This window comes from Labrus mixtus, chromosome 3 (assembly GCF_963584025.1).
Source record: "Labrus mixtus chromosome 3, fLabMix1.1, whole genome shotgun sequence".
Lineage (NCBI taxonomy): Eukaryota > Metazoa > Chordata > Actinopteri > Labriformes > Labridae > Labrus > Labrus mixtus.
Window position 1 is genome coordinate 8,521,211 of NC_083614.1, and position 18,771 is coordinate 8,539,981.

At 37.6% G+C, this 18,771-nt stretch overlaps 1 long non-coding RNA gene across 1 annotated transcript; it reads right to left on the reverse strand.

Annotated features, from left to right (window-relative positions):
* Positions 1–10,350: 10,350 nt before the first annotated feature.
* LOC132972103 (uncharacterized) lies at positions 10,351–18,043 on the reverse strand. The gene is made up of 3 exons (XR_009672866.1): positions 17,560–18,043; positions 10,913–10,980; positions 10,351–10,800 (listed from the first exon to the last, which is right to left on the reverse strand). It is a non-coding gene; the product is annotated as an uncharacterized LOC132972103 (long non-coding RNA).
* Positions 18,044–18,771: the final 728 nt, after the last annotated feature.

An 18,771-nucleotide genomic window follows, 5' to 3' on the forward strand; every position in this document is an offset into this window, starting at 1 on the left:
AAGTTTGAATTCATCCCAATAAATATGAATAACATATTTCATATAAACACACAATGCTTTTAATTTAGGTGGTGGAAAAAAAAACTATTTATTGATGTATATTAAACGTTAATTTGTTTTAATTTTATTAGTTCAGCAGGTAGACATAATAAATACGTTTAAAGCTAATATACACAAATTTGTATTTATTTATCACACTTAATATTTTTATCGCAACATTTTGCACATTGCCATTTTTTTCTCATACCATGCAGGTTCTAGTATGAAGGAGATGCCATTTCCCCTGTTACAGGTCAGTGTTTTTTCCACATGATTTTTAATCTGTAATTTTGAGGTAATATAGTAACTTAATAGTTAATGATTAACATTCACTGGACCAATTTGCATGCAATTGTTCAGAAACATGGTTCCCAAAGAATAATCTCTGAGGACTATTTCTAGAGCGCACTCTGAATGTTTAGTCTGTGGTTTTGAGTACAGGAGTATGGATTAACTGTAAACACAGAAAGGAAAGCATGATCTCGTCTATACTGAACATTTCTGTCACTTGTAGCTTGTCATGAGTGCAAATTGTTTCAATAGTTTATGCTAAACTTAGATGGTTAGCATGGTAAACATTATAACTTTCCAGAATGTTAGTAGTGTTATTTGAAGCAAAATCCCAATGAACAGGACTTCCCATGCACAGCCAACCTACATACTCAGGTGATGGTTGATTGCAGGAACATACAATTACAAACTCAAAATGACTTCACTGTGATTGTGAGTGAGCAGGACGTCTCTCCTGTGACAATAAGATCATTCTTTCTCTGGTCATCTGAAGCATGTTTGAATGTTGAAATAAGCATTAAGGACAGTCTAGCCTTGTCCATCAGAACTGCAATGTGGATGGAGACTATCTTTCTTGTTGTGGATTTGTGTCTGAATAGAGGTGTAGGAAGATGATTCATTGTATAATCAAAATCCAAACTAAAGTCAGGTTGGTTGCTCCCCTTTGCATTTTTTTTTTTTTTTTTTTTTTTAAATATTTTTTGGGGGGCTTTTGCCTTAACTTAGCTAGGGAAGTGGACAGAGTAGATTTCCTGGAGTCTTTCCTACCCTTTTATTGTAGAAAAGAGAGGAGGGGATTAACATGCAGGAAAGGACTTGAACCCGGGCCGCCTGCTAGGAGGACTATAACTATACATGGGGCGCAACCTAACTGCTTTGCCATCACTGTTTTTTCATGTCTGTGGGAGATTGAATTCTCCAGTTGTTCAGGTAACAAAACAAAAAAAATCATTGTGCATGTGGAAAATCTCACCATGTCCAATGTATACCACCAGTGATACGTTCCCCCTGTTTATTTGTCCCCATGCTCTCATTCATTCACACACTGAGATGTTTTTCTGTTGTCGATAGTCATAATGTGAAACATAGGAAATCACTAAGTGAAACAGGCCATTCAGGCTGAGGGCTCAGACATAACAAGGTAATGACAGGTGAGGGAGCACAGGACTGTGATCACAGTCACAGCCCCCGCTGTAAACACATGAGTTATGGGGACAATTCACAAATTAATTTCTGCTCAAAGATCTGTTGGGTTTGATTGATTTTTTAAAACTATGTCAAGTAATTTAACAGCAATTAATTTTCTGCTCACAAAATGCCCCTTCAGGAACTATAAACCTGTAACCCAGCTGTGATCTCTTTAAACTTTCATGTGTTGACAAAACCTTTTATGGCAGGCTTTCCCAACCTTTGGGTCCTGACCCCAGGTGTTGAAAGGAATTCAAATGGGGTCGCCTGAAATTTGTATTTATTGATCAATAAAAAATGTAATGTATATTAAAATATATTTAACACAGACTACTGTGGGCCATAACCAATACCAAAACAAGAAACGTTCAGTCTCTGTCTGTCATCCATTGTGCAGAAATATCATCCCAGCCTTTCTTCCTCTGTCCACAATTATACAAGTTATATTTTTGGGCCCTTTTTGCCTTTATCGGCTAGGACACCTGAAGATAGACAGCAAATGTTGGGATTAGAGATTGGGGGATGACATGCAGCAAAGGGCCGACGACAGATTTGAACCCACGGGCACTGCGACGAGGACTATTGAATCTGTACATGGGGCGCACATCATAACCAATAACCACTACGGCGCCCCAATCGAAAATGAATGTTAACTTCCAACACAGTAGAAAAATGATTGAATACAAGTTAGTTTGACCAAAAATCTTGATGTGTTTCGAATGTAGGTATGTGGTGGCCAGAGTTTTGTGAAGTAAAAGTGAGGTCACAAGCCAAAAATGGTCGTGAACCACTGCTTTATGGTTTCAAGTTACTTAATGTCATTGTTTTATGAAAAACAATCTCTTCATTTTAAGATGGTCACAGGAGTTCAGTTTCTTCAAAGTTTCTGTGCCATTACCTCAGTTGTCACTTTCTGTTTCCACTCTTCTTTTATCTCCTTTAAGAAGACTTTCTCTTTCTTCTGTATTACTCAATATTTAGCATTAACCGTGGGCGTATACTACGGCACCCCTGAAGTCCCAAAAAGTGAAAAATAATATATGCGCACAGGATAATTATATTGTGAGCACAAGATATTACCTTGTGTGCAAAACCCAATATCTTGTGGAAACCGTATAACTATTTCACTTTTTAACAAGATATTTACTTGTGCGCTCAAGATAATATCTTGTGTGCATAGCATAATTGTCTTTTTTGCACAAGATAATTATATTGTTCCCACAAGATTTATTTTTATTTTTTACTTTTTGAGACTTTTGGGGCTCCGTAGTAAACTCTTGTGTGTACTTAACGTGCAAACTAAAACCTGTAACTAAACTTGCTGTGATCACTATGAAGACTGATTAATCATCACACATTATTTCCCGACTTTTCCCAAATAGACTAACTTTAGAGTATCACTGAAATGAGAAAGTTGTGTTATGTCTCAGGTACATGACGAGACATTTTTCACAGAACTTGTTGAATTAGCTGCGTTTACTAAACATTTTGTTAATTACAGTAATTTACAACAAACAAACTAAGCAGGAGTTCATGTGGCTCTTGAAATACTTTACCCAGCCATGGCCTGGTTGATGGTGAGGTAGCCTGAACGACCTCTTTATTTGACATGTTATGTTCAGACATGTTAAAAACAAAAGAAAAGAAAAGGGGGATAATGGCTGATTTTGGTGATGGGTATTATTTCCTTCCTCATAAAAAGACTCTTAGACTTTGGTCTAAAAGATTGTTTTCATTATCATGACTTCTTAATAAATCCCAAAATCTAGACAGATCACCCAGTATAACATTTGCTCTGGTCTTTCAAAGGGCCGCTGTACACTTGTAAAGGTTAAAGGATGTTATCAAGTCCTTTCTCTCCCCTCAGGCTCAATCCAAAATTCATTTCAGCCTTTTGCAACCTTCAGCAACGCTTAGCCGCACTTCCCTCACCCCCTTTTTTCTCCAAAGCAACATGAAACAAACCAGAGAGCAAGCAATTTTATTGTTCAGTGGTATCTTTAATTGTGATGAAAAAGGATTATGTAGATTTCTGTAAGCCTCCCTGACAAGACATATTTTAAAGTGAATAGGCCATAGAACAGGAATATGTGTCAGTGGTTGGAGGCTTAGTGGAACGTCTTCTCAATAAACGGGTAATCCTGGAGTCTAGGGATCCCTCATTTACCCTCTCAGCTGAGAGACGATGAGCACTGGTCTCCAATTATAGCCCATGGTCTCATTGAAGACAAAGAGGGGACTCAGACTGTGTGACTAAGTGTCATAAAGATATGGCTTTTATCTTTATTACTTCTTCCAGTATAGAGCACTATGGAGCCGCAGTGACAGACTAGACAATAGAAAAATGTGCTTATTCCATAAAAACAGAGAAAAACAAAGAAGCAATAATGCAGCTCTACTCTGTTGTGAAGCTTTTATTAAGCCTAATAAGAAGTAGGACTTGGTGCCAAACCTCACAGTCTTAATTGTTATTTATCATTAAGGTAATTTATCTTGTGTGAACTAAATGTGTACTTTGATTCGACCAGTTGTTAGACGCTGGGTGTAAGTCGCTCCTTAAGTCAAACCTTGTTATGGATGAGTTTCCTGTGTACGATTGTGAATGTATTAAGGTTTTAACTTTAGTGTCATGATGACTAAACTAAAATATGGCCAAGTGGGGCATCCTGTGTCCTAGTGGTTATGTTGCTTGCTCATGTATGGAGGCTCCTGGTTGCAGCAGCTGTGGGTTTGACTCCGACCTCGGCCCTTTGCTGCATGACGTCCCTCCCAGCGTTTCCTGTTGATCTTCAGCTGTCCTATCTAATAAAGGCAAAAAGGCTGGAAAATAACTTTAAAAAAAACAAAAAAAACATGACCAAGCATCCTCCTGGAAACTTTGTGTGCACATTTGTGTGTGCTCCCTGTTTGTGCATCTAAAGATGTCCATCGTCTATTAAGTTAGGTATATGAGAGATAAGATGAGATCAGATATCTTTATTGTCACTGTACAAGTACAACAAAATACTGCTGGAGCATGCCTGTAGATGCCTAACATCAGTAAATATATACAAATACCCAAATATACAAATACTAACCCTTACCTATATACAGATTTATAAATATTTATAAGAAAATTCAGTTAAATAGAACAATATAATATACAATGAAGTTTGAAAGTGACAGGTGCTGAGACTTTGGATACACTTTCAAACTGTATGAAGTATGTTTGAAGACTTTTTTGCCTCTTTCACCTCTTTCCTTTTTATTTTGGCCAAAGTTCTTTGTTCGACACAAATGTACTTTTTGTGCTTGACTCCAGATATCCAAAAACGGATGAGAGAATGAGAGTGATTTCTGAAAATATACTCCTCTGACAAAATGTCTCACACTTTTATCCCCAAAGCCATGATTGATGAAGATGTCTAATAACAGTTAATTTCTTTATTACACTACATACTCCATTAGAACACGGATTAAATGAAGAGGCTGAGTTTCCATAAAGCGAGGAGAGATGTAAGCAGGTGAGCGCTGCTTCAGTCCCAAAATTAGCTGAAAGAAACTATCAAAAGAGCTGTGTGATTCATTTTGTAAAGGATAAACAAAGAGTACGACTAATTGCTGCTGGAGGTCAGCTTTCAGAATGCATATTCAAAACACAGGGTGTTGCTGTAAATTTATACCAGTCACAGTTATTTAAGAACCTGAATGGGCAATTTCGCAGTGGATCTGCAGAGAAAGGGAATATGAAAAGTTGTGAAGAATTGATGATGGACCCTTTGAGAGTGAGCGTGATAAAATTGACCATGAAATCTGGAGCATTGAATTAAATTGGTTGGAAGAAGCAGGGGCGGGGGGTGGGGGGAAAGGTGCGATGTGTGATCACAAAGACAGAAGTGTCTTTGTGAAAATGCCAAGGTTAATTTGCACATCAGTTAAATGCATAATTGAAAAAGCTCGTAGAAGATCAGTTTGAACAAAGGGGACCCTAATAAGGAGAAATGTAGTAAATAGCTGAGATGGTTGAAATGATTTGTGTTCAGTTTGACATTTCTCTCTCAGAGCCTGTCAGTGTACTCGGCTATGCCTCATGTAGGATTGGTAGAACATGCATGGAGGGCTGTATTCATGAGAAATGTAGATATGTATAATATTTATTTTGACCTCAACGTTGTATACATTCCCAATTTGGAAATTATCTTATCTTAAAGGCTATATCTACATCCGAAGGATTCTAACTTAAATGACAACAACTTTTAACAACACATGTGACACAATAATCAATTTTATTTCAGAAAATGAACTTTGAACTTGGATCCTCTATCTTCAAAACGACCATGCTAAACTATGGTTCTCAAACTGTCTATCTATCTTTCTATAATATCAATCATCCTGTTGTTATTTCCTCTACTAGAATTGATGTTTTCTTTAGGATGGATCTCACACTAAAGGTTGAGTGTTGAGTTCTTTTCACACCTCAGATTCACCCACAGGTTTCACTCCTTGACTTTGATTTGATTTTTATATTGATTTAAATATTTATTCTGAACATGTAACAGAAGACAAAGGTGAAGAAAGAATAAAGACAGAAAATAATCATTACAAACAGTGGAAAGTGTAATGAAGAAGACTTGTCGGATACTAAACTGTTTAATTAACATGTCGGAAAAGGAGAGGGAAGAAGGAAATACTTATTAAATCCCGCCCCCTCTCCATTCATGCTTAACCATCTCTTCAGCTACAGTTGCTTTCTTTTTACAATATAATTATAAATAAAAATAGTTTCACAGTTTTACCTCATAGATCTTAGTCGTTGGTACACTTAGATCTTCAAGATGAAATAATCCCCTTAAATGAAAGTTTCCTTCCCGATCCCTGGACCATTTTTGGATGTTTCAAGGCAGTAGATGATATCTTGCTTCTAACATTATTAGTGCAGTTTGAAACTCAACAAGATCTTTTCATTTTTTGTAATTTTGACTTTAAAAAAAAAGTTAATTGTTAGGATCATGATATACGACCTTGTGAGCACTTTTTTTTTGCTAAATTAATAGTGTATATACGATTCAGTGAATTCAGACTTGGTTGAAATATTTGATCAGTAACAGTGAATAGTAGAGCTTTTGTTTTTGCCAAGGTAACCTGATAGTTTTGAAAAAGAAAGAAAAAAGTATTCATCCTTTTAAATATGTGGCATCGCTGTGATTGTTCGAGCTTCATACTACAGTCGTGACATAGACGCAGGTCAACCTCTTAAGTGTATGATATATTAGGTGTGTAATACCTCTTACCTGCTTATGTGTCCTGTTTCATTTCAAGCTTTTCAGCCGTGCTTTGTTACATAGAAAAATGTTCTGAAGACTTTTTCAAAGGTTGAATCAAATTCATAAGGTGGGGTTATTGATCTCCTTGGGTTGCTGAAGGATCATTGTTGTTGATCAAGGATTTTATCTAATTTAAGAAGAGAAGAAGAGCAGTTGAACAAAAACTGGTCATAAAAGATTATGGACATGACAATGCAACGAGTTTGCTTAACTTTTCAAACATCAAAGTAGTTAACAGGCTCTCAACGTGTGTTAAGTAAATGTGCTCACCAAAGACGTGAGACTATACAAAGGCAGGTAAGGTTGCACATGTGCCTGATAGAAACTTCTAACGGAATCCAAGTTTTTGAAAAGGAGTTTGTATGAATTTAAAGGGCTTATGCTGGACACAAGTTATTTAACAGTGACAGAACAACAATCGAACAGGGTTGGTTTAAAAATGTGCCTATATTGGTATTTTGTAAGTAGACATCTTGTGTGTGTTTTTTTGGTTTGTACTTTTGGAATAGTAAGCTAGATTTCCACTGACATGTGGCTTTGTAGATGTCTATGAAACTTCTACACACCAGTGACAGATGAACATGTGGTGCTGAGTTGAAATGGAATGACAGAAGTTGGTATTCATCCTTGAAATCCTGAACCCAAGTCAAGCCATTTCATAGCTACCTAAAGTAGCTGAAAGCAACAGTTAAAGTAATCCAAAAACTGTTTTTAGAGTAGGAGGCATAATAAAGTGAGCTATGTAACCAGTACACCAATGAGAAGCCCAAATGGGATATCAACCTGGGGCCTAAACCAGTTGGTATCATTTCACCACTTATTGGTCAGCTCATATAGGTTGATGAAGGGCCCTTGAGCGGCACCCTAAGGGTGGAACTCAATTGAATTGGGACCCAGCTGTTACCAGTTTTTGGTACCCAAAACATACTCTCCATTTCTTGTGTATTGTCCGCCACAACACCAACCTATTTACGCCTCTGGGTGATATGTAACCAAATCATTGACTGTTCATAAATATGGAAAATGTGTCTTTACCTCTGCTCTTTCTTCAAACTTAAAGCCAGGATATTGCCAACATCTTGGGCTGGTCATTTCAAGACAGGGTCTGCTAAGTAAAGATGGCCTTTTGGAGCCTTGGTATTTGCCGCCTGCCCCTACCCCTACCTGAAACACAATTTTCCATTTTGATGGTGATCTTACCAGGTATTATGACCTATACTGCAGCCAGTATATCTGTTTTAACTGTTAGCCGATTTATTGGTTGTGGACATGCCCATGTGGGCAACAACAACACCAGCTCAGTTTCCTACTCCTAGACTGTGCACAGTTGGGGCCCACTTCACTAGAATCCATGTATGCCCATACAACCACTTAGATACGACATGAATGATCCAGTGGTCAAAGTTGTTCAAGTGATGCAATGCCATGATTTGCTTTTGGTCTAAACACAGCTACTGAAGCAAATCTTTTCTCCCAAAATCATTCATTCGTTTTTTTAAATTCTGGACTATCGCTTCTATTTATGACAAACTTGTTAGTGAATTGTTGACTCCAGCAGCTGCAGTCCTGCCTGCTCAGATGAGGCAGTCAGAGATGGATGATATCAACCAACTTATCCAAGATTGCTTGATCTCCAAATGGGCTGTGAATAATATCAACCCTCTGATTAACACACGACACATCAAAGTCACCGCCTTGACTCTGTCACTTGAAAGGGTCTGGTTAGGACCAGTGTGCAATCCTTTGCCCGGGGAGGCCCTTTGTGCATCATGGTAATAGAGAACAAAGAAGGCCAAAACCTTATGCTATTAGGATAGATTCACCAAAACCAATTGTAGTATATTAGCTTTGAAATGACACAGAGGAACTGACGAGGGTTTTTTAGTGGCAGATGGAGTTTCCCCATACCATGAAATTTGTATACTTGGCTAGTAAGAAAACAATTCTTGCTGGTATGTTGAGCAGCCTTCCTGTTTTCACTGAGAAAGCGACACTGTGGGAGTGAGAGAGTGTGAAGCCTCTTTAATTGCCTTCGGTCACCCACAACGTTGAACCGGAGCGCCACGCAGCTTAGCAAAGGAACCGGGCATAGGGCCTGATAGATATTTTATCGCCCAAGTTAACGGTTAATGAATTCCCAAAGTGAAATCTGTCACTTCAAAAATAAAGAGGAAGGCAAATTAAAGGGAGATAGAGAGAGACAGGGGAAGAAAGGGACTGGAGAGGGTGACACAGTTTTAAAATGGCCTATCTTTTGGCCATCCCCGGTTTTTCAATGGAATAAAGAAAACTCAGCCTCTTTCTTCTCCTCTTTTCTTCCCCCACTTCTTTTTTCTCCCTCCCATCCTCCTATCTCTCACTCCGCTTTTCTCTGAAAAAATTCTCATGAATGATTTATATGTGTCTTGTTATCAGCAACGATTTCTATAGACCCCAACGCATTCACCAAGACATTTGTGGCGTAATTGTTAATTTTAATGCCATAATGGCTTCAGATGGGAGCCCTGATTAGACATTTATTACACAATTAAATGAAACATACTCAAGAATCACAAAAGCCTTCCGTAATTATTTCAGGCCATTAATAAAATGGGCATTAAATTATATTGGACACAAAAGAGAAGTGAAATAGATTTCCATTAGAGCAATAGAGGCAGAGAGGGGTAATAGATCCTGGCTGAATTCACTCTGAAATTAATTGTTGCCCAGCCTATTTCCACACACAGTGGAATAAATGAATGTGAAAAGGGAGGAAGAGAAGAACGAGTTGGTGGCCGTGAGAGTGAGGGGAGGGGGTTACATTAAGAGCCTCTGATAAAAAACCTTTTGTTTGACGTACTACAATGGACCCTCAATTCAAGAGAGAGAGGGAGAGTCAGACCAATTTCAATCTTAGTCCACCCCTGAAGAGTTCTGAGTCGAGGTTATATCCTCTTTTCAACTTTGGGTTGCTTTTCAATAAACAGTTATCACATATATGCCCCGCAAATGCATATATCTAAATGTTGCTCTGTGAAGCGGTGTGTTCATAACGCCAGAAAAAGATAACTGTTTTTTTAATGTTGAAAAAATGCATATGACAGGAAATCAATCTTTTCTCTCATTGATAAATGACCTTTCCGGGTCCATAGCAGATTCTTTCCCTCTTTGACAGCAAGTCACCTTCCAACATGTCGAGGGTCAAGTTCAATAGACTTAATAACATCTGTAATTCAATCTCAATCTTTATCTATTAGGAAAAGGTCATTTTTATTGCACTGAATTATGAGATGAAAGTCAAAGAGGATCCATAGAATTCTAATTTTATTTCAATTGATAGATTTATAATCAATATATATTGTATTTATTAAAAAGGAAACCGGTCGGTGTACTTTGATTTTCATTTATAATTTAAATCAGTGGCGCTAACATGATTAACAAGTCTACGTTTTATTCATTTATATATTTCTCTGATAATCTGCTTTTTTGTGTGGAGTATCTCAGACGTAATGTGAAGCCAAGGAAAAAAAGAGCACTTACAATTGAAAAATTAACAGAATTTATTTTCCCCATCTCCGAACAGTAAGATTACGACAGTTTAAACACATCAAAGCCAAACGTAAGGAACAGACTTTCTAAAACCATTTCCCATCGGAACTCTAAATTGAACCGTCTTTTTGAACCGGCAGTCTCTTGAGATCTTCCATAAAAGTGCAAAAGAAATGGAAACTGATATCTCACAAGGCTGGAGCAGATCATTCAACAAAATTAATTAATCATCGACTGATACAGATTTTTAGAATTGTATTTTTTTTCTCCTTTCCATCAGCCTTTCTGGCTTCAAAAGCTTTTCCATTCTCTAACTGACTCCTTTTTCATTATTTCACATTCCAGCTATCTTTATTTTTTTATTCCACAATACCTACAGTCCAGCTCAGATTTCACAAGCAGCTTTTTGTCCAGTAAAGGGATTCCTTCTTCGTAATTCAAGAGGCAAATTCTGTAGACAAAACAGGAAGAAAATGTACAAGAGGGGGTTGATTGATATGTATAATTGTGAAACATACAGGAGAGGCACTGTGGAATATTGATGTTCAATTTCAATTCATCACCTGATTCGCAGAGCTTTGTAGCATGTCTTCTGGTTCAGGTCTCCGACTCGATGGGGGAACTGGTAGCCCTATGGTAAAAGTAAAAGACAAAAAAAAGAGAAGCAGTGTGTTAAAGAAAAGTTCTAAATGATGCTTTTTGAAAAGAGTAAGTGATGGTATTTTGTTCTGTTTCATTTTATGTTGAGCTTATGTACCATCTTGATCTCTTGACCATCAATTGGTGTTTTCCAGGTAAAAAGCCACATTTGTTTGATCCTTTGGTGTCTGCACTGTATTAGAAAACTAAAATAATTCCATCCAAATGTTGTGTTTCAAAATGATCTGGGTCGTATTTTATTACAAAAAAACGAGTGTCAATGCAGCACACGCACTCCAACATGCAAATTACATCCACTGATGAAATGTGGCTTTGGGCTTTAATGAGAGGTAATAATTGAGTGTAAATGTGTCATTGCTGTTATTATGGATATTTAACTTCAAAAGAACAGGTGTTATTTAATTTGAGAATTTCCCCACAGACATAATGCAGTGAAATAGTGAATAAAAAACTGTTTTCATATTGGACCCTGCTGTTTTTGGATTGGTAAGTCCATCATCATTTGGTTGGCTGATAATTAACCTCTTGCTCTGACATTAAGAAAAAGGAACTTCTTCAAAATTAAACTTTACAATTGACTTATAACAAAAGCATGATGTATAAACAAAATGATTAAATTATCATTTTCAAATGAAAAGTCTTTTGTAATGCAGTTACAAAAAGCTGGACTTATTTTGTTGTCATTAGTTAGTCAAGTCTCTGAAAATCTTTACAACAACAAATGCATCTTGTTATCAGTGTTGAATCTACAGTCTACAGAAGAATGCAAGTTTGGTTCCTATGAGAATTTGCAATTTACAACTGCTGTTAAACTTTTAAAAAGTATATGCGACCACCATCTTGGACAGGTGTGTCACCGGCTCCTTGTGAATGTAAGTCTATGAATGCAGAAGGTCTATCTACAGTTATAATATTCATTATTATCTGAAAATAAAATAACTACATTTTGTCTTTAGCAGAAAGCCTTCTCTAAATGTCAAACAGTTGTTTTTTTTTTTTCCTTTGCATCTTTGTCAGATTTCTTTGTATGCCACTGGGGACTGGAATGGAAACCTAATTGGATCCGTTGGAAACATGTATCTCCAAACTTATAATTTATTTTAACCCAAGTCTCAATCTTTTTCTGACATTGCATTACAATGTTGTAAAACGCGTGTTTATACTGACGAAAACATGTGACAGGGAGAATTCATGGGGAAGAAGAAGAAATGGTCAAACGTGGTTTCATTTAAAAAGTTACAAACATTTGTAGAAGATTAGTGTAGTGCTGTCAGATCATTGCTTAAAGATGTGTCACACTGGTTTCCTCCAGTGCCACAGCAGGCACTTTGATGACCAAAGGTTGTTGGAAATACCCCAATGAAAGCTTAGGACCAAAGAAGTGGTTACTAAAAATCCCAGCCACAAATGTTCATCCACAAGGACAATCGACAGTGTAGTCAATCTGATAATGAGTAAGGCATGGTAGCAAAGTTCTCTTGAATGTTTTGGTCAAACTAGCTGGACCATGGTGTTCAACAGACCGAGGCATTTACAACAGAATTGGAGTTCTCCTGTTGCACAAACCCTAAAATCTTTTTCCTTGTTTGACACAAAAAAGCACTGTCCCATGTAAACTTCTTTCCCCTGCACTGGGATGAGAGGTGATTGGTAAAACCAAATAACAGAGAGACAGTCCCCCTTTAGTAACGTGAAGAGGACGATGTAGTAGTTCTCATGTCCTCAAGTTGACTGCTTCAAATGGTACATTCCTTGACATCTTAAAGTGGAAGTATTCTTGGGGTGTTATTTGAAATACCCCATCAGTCCAGCATGGGAAAAAAAGTTGGAGGTAAGATTGATGCAAGAGCTACACAGTTAGAAGAAAACTTTACATAGCCAAGTCATGATTTGGTGCCTTATTTTGCATACAATGTCCTAAAAATGTGCAACAGCTAGAAGATATGATTGGACATGGTTTGGTGTTGTATTGCGTGTAGGTTGTTGAACGAATTTGATAGACTTCAGAGATGATGATGGTATTGTCTTCCAAATGGCTGAAACCATTGAGCATACCAGTCAAGCTGTGGGATCATTAGGGCAGAATTTGTTTGAACTTTTATCAGATGCCATCAGGACATTTGATGAAACATGCATTGGACAACCAAACTTCCACCATCATTGTTGCCACCACAGGATGCCAGGGTGGCTTTTCTTCAACTCCTGCTGTAAGCTCTGTACTATGACTTTATCAGCATGGATACTTTACATGTAACCACTTTGACGCTACAATCAAATTTAATACAGTAACACAGCTGATTAAAATAAAAATAATGAAAAGGTAAACCTGAATTATTGGAGGACCTGATTCAATATTATTAGGAGAAAAAAAGCTACTCATGAAGGTTGGCAGGACTAAGTAGGTAAGGAAGTCAGTCCCTTTTAATACCAACTGGGCCATATGTGGAGAAATTGGACAGCTTGAATCTGACCTCAATACTGACATATAGGTGAGAAAGGTACAGCAGAGACTGTATCATCTCAGTTGATTGAGAAAATTCAGGGATCCCCTCCATTACAGTGGAATTTCTACTCCCAGACCTTTGAAAACATCATTAATGCCCAAGATGGAAAAAGCACGGAACTCTATTTTCATCATGTTCCTGCTTGGTTGAGATATAAAAGAAGAAAAAAACAAGCAATTTATCAGAAACTGAAGCAACTTATGGTCACTGCCACATTTGTGTTCAGTGGTTTATTTGCAGACATACAGGCCACTACTGTAGCTGGGTGTGTTTGCAACCTGACAAGCTTCTCAGACAACATTTCCTTCTTTCTAACTTCAGACTTCTGCAGTAAGGAAACAGCGTTTGCATGTCCAGCCACCACCATCACATTTGTTAGTTAGTTAGGACACAATGTCATGGCAGTTCATGTAAGTGCCTTTCCCCTGCCGGAGTCTCCTCCGTCTGAATGTGCGCACCTACTGATAGCTGACATTGTTTTCATCATTAAACTTCACAATTTGATTCAGCAAAGATTAAAACCTTCCAATAATATTATTGTATTTATGGGAAAGACAGGACAAAAAAATAGACTTGCTAGATTGTTCAGAAAGTCAGCCACTAACAACACATTACTCACACACACAAACAGGATAATATGAGTGCACCAGAATTACTAAGCAATTAAACCCATTACTAATTAAAAAAATGTATATGTTGGCCCTCAATGGCTGTCATGTATTGTGTCCAAGCTTTAATGCAGCCATCCGGCCACTAGGCGACGCTGTAGCCGAAGACTGGCTGTAATCCTGGCTAATGGGCCTTCTCTTCTTGCTCTCCTGCCCGGATGTAAACAAGCACAGTAAACAGATGGCATCTCGTTGGAACAGCGCTTCTGTCAGTAGTGTGATCGAGAAATTGGAGATAAAAATGTTTGTCAGCTGTGACAGGTTAATCTAGCATATCATTTGGAGCAATGCGTAACCACATTTAGCTCAAAAACGTTGACGTTAACTTGCAATGCAATGAGAACCGAAGGCTGGCAGTCCTAGCACTAGATGCTAACTTTAGCCACACTCTGCAAACAATCGATGATCTGCTGACAAATTAAAGAAATTTAGCTCGAGTGTTTTCTTACCTTTAGACTATTCGCTAACCTGAATTTAAATTTGTGTTTGATTGACTTTCAAAATAGTTGCCTAGGAACATCCCTGACTACAATGTTACATTTTATTGTCTAAAAAACATCACTCAGTATCAGTAGTAAACTTGTGCACTTCATTATATTAAACTATTCTCAAATGTATCCAATAACATCATTATTAGACTGTATTCATCGTGTAGATTGTGTAGGCTGTTTCACCTCCTATGCTGTTATATTCAGTGTATAATTTTATGTTTTTGTTTAGTGTAGTTCAGAGCCTCATTTATGCTCTGTAAATCTTATCTGGTGAGTCACAGTCTCATGTGAAAGGCTCAAATCCCCCTGCAAGGAAGGCAAGCTCTAAATGAGTTTTTTTTCCTCTTAATGAAGGTCAGGAGAGAGTCACATCTTTCCTTTTGTGATAATTTATCCCTATCTCCTGTTATCTCTTTTGCCCCTTTAATCCTAATTGTATTGTATAATTGTGTGACGTGGCCTTGTGGTCTTTGAAGTATTGCCCCTATCCTTTCATTATTACCTGATGCCTTGAACCTTTGTCAATTTTTCTGCTGCTCTGCTCTGTACTCCTTAGTGTTGCACAATAAACGCGAGAACAGCTTAAGTTTGGTCTTCTTGAAAGATTTTATTCATTTCTGATATTATATTACTGAGAAATAATCATCACAAAGATATGATATATAATAATTTTTGTCACATATGACCCGTGTCGGCAGTGAATCCCGCATACTGCTCATTGCTGTTTTGATTGCTTCTCAGTGTCAAAGAATGGAAATGGTGAGTGGATAACATAAAAGATCTGCAGCATAATGTGCTGAATTATAGCCCAGAATTATTTCCACAGTGTGGATAGACAGCCTTTTTGTGAGCAACATGGCAATTATAATTAACAGTTTAAATGAAGGTTTGCATTTTTGAACCATTTCCATGGGCAGCCATGATACTGTCACTTTAAACCGGGGACCTTGACCATATAAACATTCGGTATTAAAACATAAAGGACTTTGTGTAAAGACTGGAGACATATTGGGTTATGTAGCGATTCAATGGTTTTTTTTCTTACGGAGGAAGCAGTATCATGTAAGGCCTGCGTATCCTCTGCACCATGAGCGAGTGACCTTTATGTTGCTCTTGAAAAAGTTTGCTTATAGTTTAGATTTTAAAATCAATGATTACTACAAGTGAGCTCAATGTCTGGACGTACCTGTGCACATTGTAGACTTTAAGTATATTAACAGTACAACAAATGTGGAAAGTGAAGGGAATCAGTCTAAGCTGAGAATGCCATGGAGATGGTTCAGTCTGCGAACCTGCTAACCTGTAAATGGTCTAATTGCTGGTAAAATATCTAACAGTTTTATTTTTTACTAAAAGTTGAGCTCACCCCTTATGGTTACTTTACTTTGTTCATTTGTTTGTTTTGGACTTAATATTTTATGTCTTATCTCAAATATAGGCCACAGTTATCTTAATTGAAGGTCATCCATTAATCAATGCTTAATCAATTTCCCACCCAAAAAGAGTTATAACAACAATAAGTAATGCAATGATAAACAGTATGTACTTATTTAACTAAAATGTGTAATAGAAAATATGTTGGTAATTTAAACTGAATCCCACCCTTATGTGGAAGTAAGGGACATACAGGCATATTTTTACAACATTAAAAAATGTTTTGATGATCACTTATGGTGCCATGTTTGTTCCACTAGCACTGTAAGTGAAGTTCTTCCACTATGTGGGGAAAAAAGCAGGCTTATAAACACTGTGCTGAAAAAAGAAAAAGTTCTGTAAGTTGTCGCCTATGTGAGTTGTCTCAGTTTCTAATATTTTATTTTTTCACAGAGGACCATCACTAAATAGGATGGAAATACAATAAAAGGCATTGAAATGTCAACCCTAGCTTTTAAGAGTTTTTGAGGGAGGACGCAATGAGCAGTAAAGAAAACCTCTTACCGCTTCAGCACCATGGACAGTTCCGGTGGGGGAGCTTACCTCGGTGCTCTCCACGGGAGCCCAAGTTGGCTAATAGGCTCTCTGTGTGTCGGGCCGCTCCCTATTCACTTTTTAAGGCGAGATGGATGGACATGTGTCCTTAGATAATCCTAGTTTTGTGTGTTCCTATGTATGTGTTTGTGTGGTCGCGCGTGTCTTTGTTTGTGACTTTGATTTGTTCTTTATATGAGCTCTAATTGGGTAAGATAAACTGTCATCAGCCATTCATTTTAAAGCCACACCAATGAGAGTGATTTAATTTCAATTTAACAGTCTATTCCTATCAAACTAAGATCAAATCAAGGCAATATATTTTTATTTATTTATTTATATAATGTAAAAATGCTTCCCTTTTTTTAGTTGAAATATATTTATATCAAATGTCTGTGTGAAAATGCCATAAGTTTAGAGATAGAAGTTTTTAAAAAGTGATGACGCGCACCTAAGTGCGAGAGCACAAGTATTTTATTTCTAAAGTATAATTTCTTGTATTTATCTAAGCAGCAGAAGAGTAAAGGCTGTTAAAAGCACCGACTTTAAAAAAAAACAACTAAAGATAAACTGCCGATGGAAAAAAATAATCATCTCCATCCTTGACAATTTAAAACCTATTGCATTTCTCATTATCCCTTTAAATTGTCGAGGGAACTTTCAGGCGTGCATTTATTAGACAACCCGTTTTTGAATAAGAAACACAGAGTTCTCCCTCGTGAGTATGGGAGGCTCAGCCCCTAAAATAATTTCCTCTTATCTGATTCATTGATCTCAAAATGAAGCCTATAAGCTGCTGTAGGTATAGAGCAGCCTACATGTCAAATTGCATACACGCTGCTCAGTGACAGATAGCATAACACAATTTAAACTTCAAAATGCGCTGAAATAAACAGTCCGAGCATGCAGTATATACTACCTCATGGTCATGGATGCTGATGAACATCACAGTCTGCCGATTGGGAGGATTTGAGGATCTTTTTCTCTTTGCAGGCTTCCGCTCGGTGCTTTTTGAAAAAAAAAAAAAAAAAAAAAGTCGGGGGCGTCCTCAGCTGTGGGCTACATTGTTCTGTGGGGTCGGGGTGAGGGGGATTTTTCTCCCAAAACAGGCATTTTTTAACGATAATTTCAGGGTTGGTAAAGATGGATATGATGGAAATCTTCTTTTTACAAGCTATACTGCTCGACGCATGCGTGTGTGGGGAGACGGGGAGCGGAGAGAGAGCGTGAGAAACAGACAGATGGTGTGGAAATATGGGAATAACAGGGGCAGAAATAAACTCAATTTAGTCATTTTGAGAGGAGAAAACACGCTCGTTTTTACTGCAAAACTTTGTGTTTTTATTGGATGTTTTATTTTATATTACTGAAAATAAATGTCTAGAATCCCAATGAAGTTCAGCTTTCTTTCGCTTACATCAATTGTTTACTTAATTATTTTGTCATCTCAGCAAACAACATTAGCATGTCATTGTTATGTTGTGACATGTTTAATAAACTACACTCATCTTCAAAGTACCGCATGCTGCTTGTGACGCACACACGCGCGCACACACACAAGCACAAGGCGAGGAAAGTGAGAGGATAATTGCAATAGGATGTAGTCCATAATATCCGCGTGTGCATGTATGCAGGACTATGTAGGCCGGAGACAACCTTAAATAAATCTACTTAGCGGTGTAACTAACAAGAGACGACTCTCAGGATTGTATCTCCAATCACAGCATTTCGACGGTGTGAAAAAAAAATCCATCTGTCTGCTGCTCGTTTAATAATCACAGCTGAAGGAATCATATATCACGCACATTAGCCCGAGGGCTATTAGGCAATGGTCTTCGTTTAAATGTGCATCTTAAAAACCATCACTCTGTGCCTCCTTAAAACCACACTGCAGGATCGATGTGGGCTAATGCAACAATTATAGACACACAATGACGCTTTTCTCAACGTTTACAGTTGATGTAATATTTTCTTCCTGTTTGTAATTCTGTCTTCAAACACTTGAGCTTTACATAGGTTCAATAACGATGGCACACGCGGGGGCTTAAGCTGTGCGCGCGTGCGCTTACGTGCGCTTACGTGCATGTGCTCGCGCGTGTTTATTTGTCGGGCCTTTGTGCTTAAATTAAAA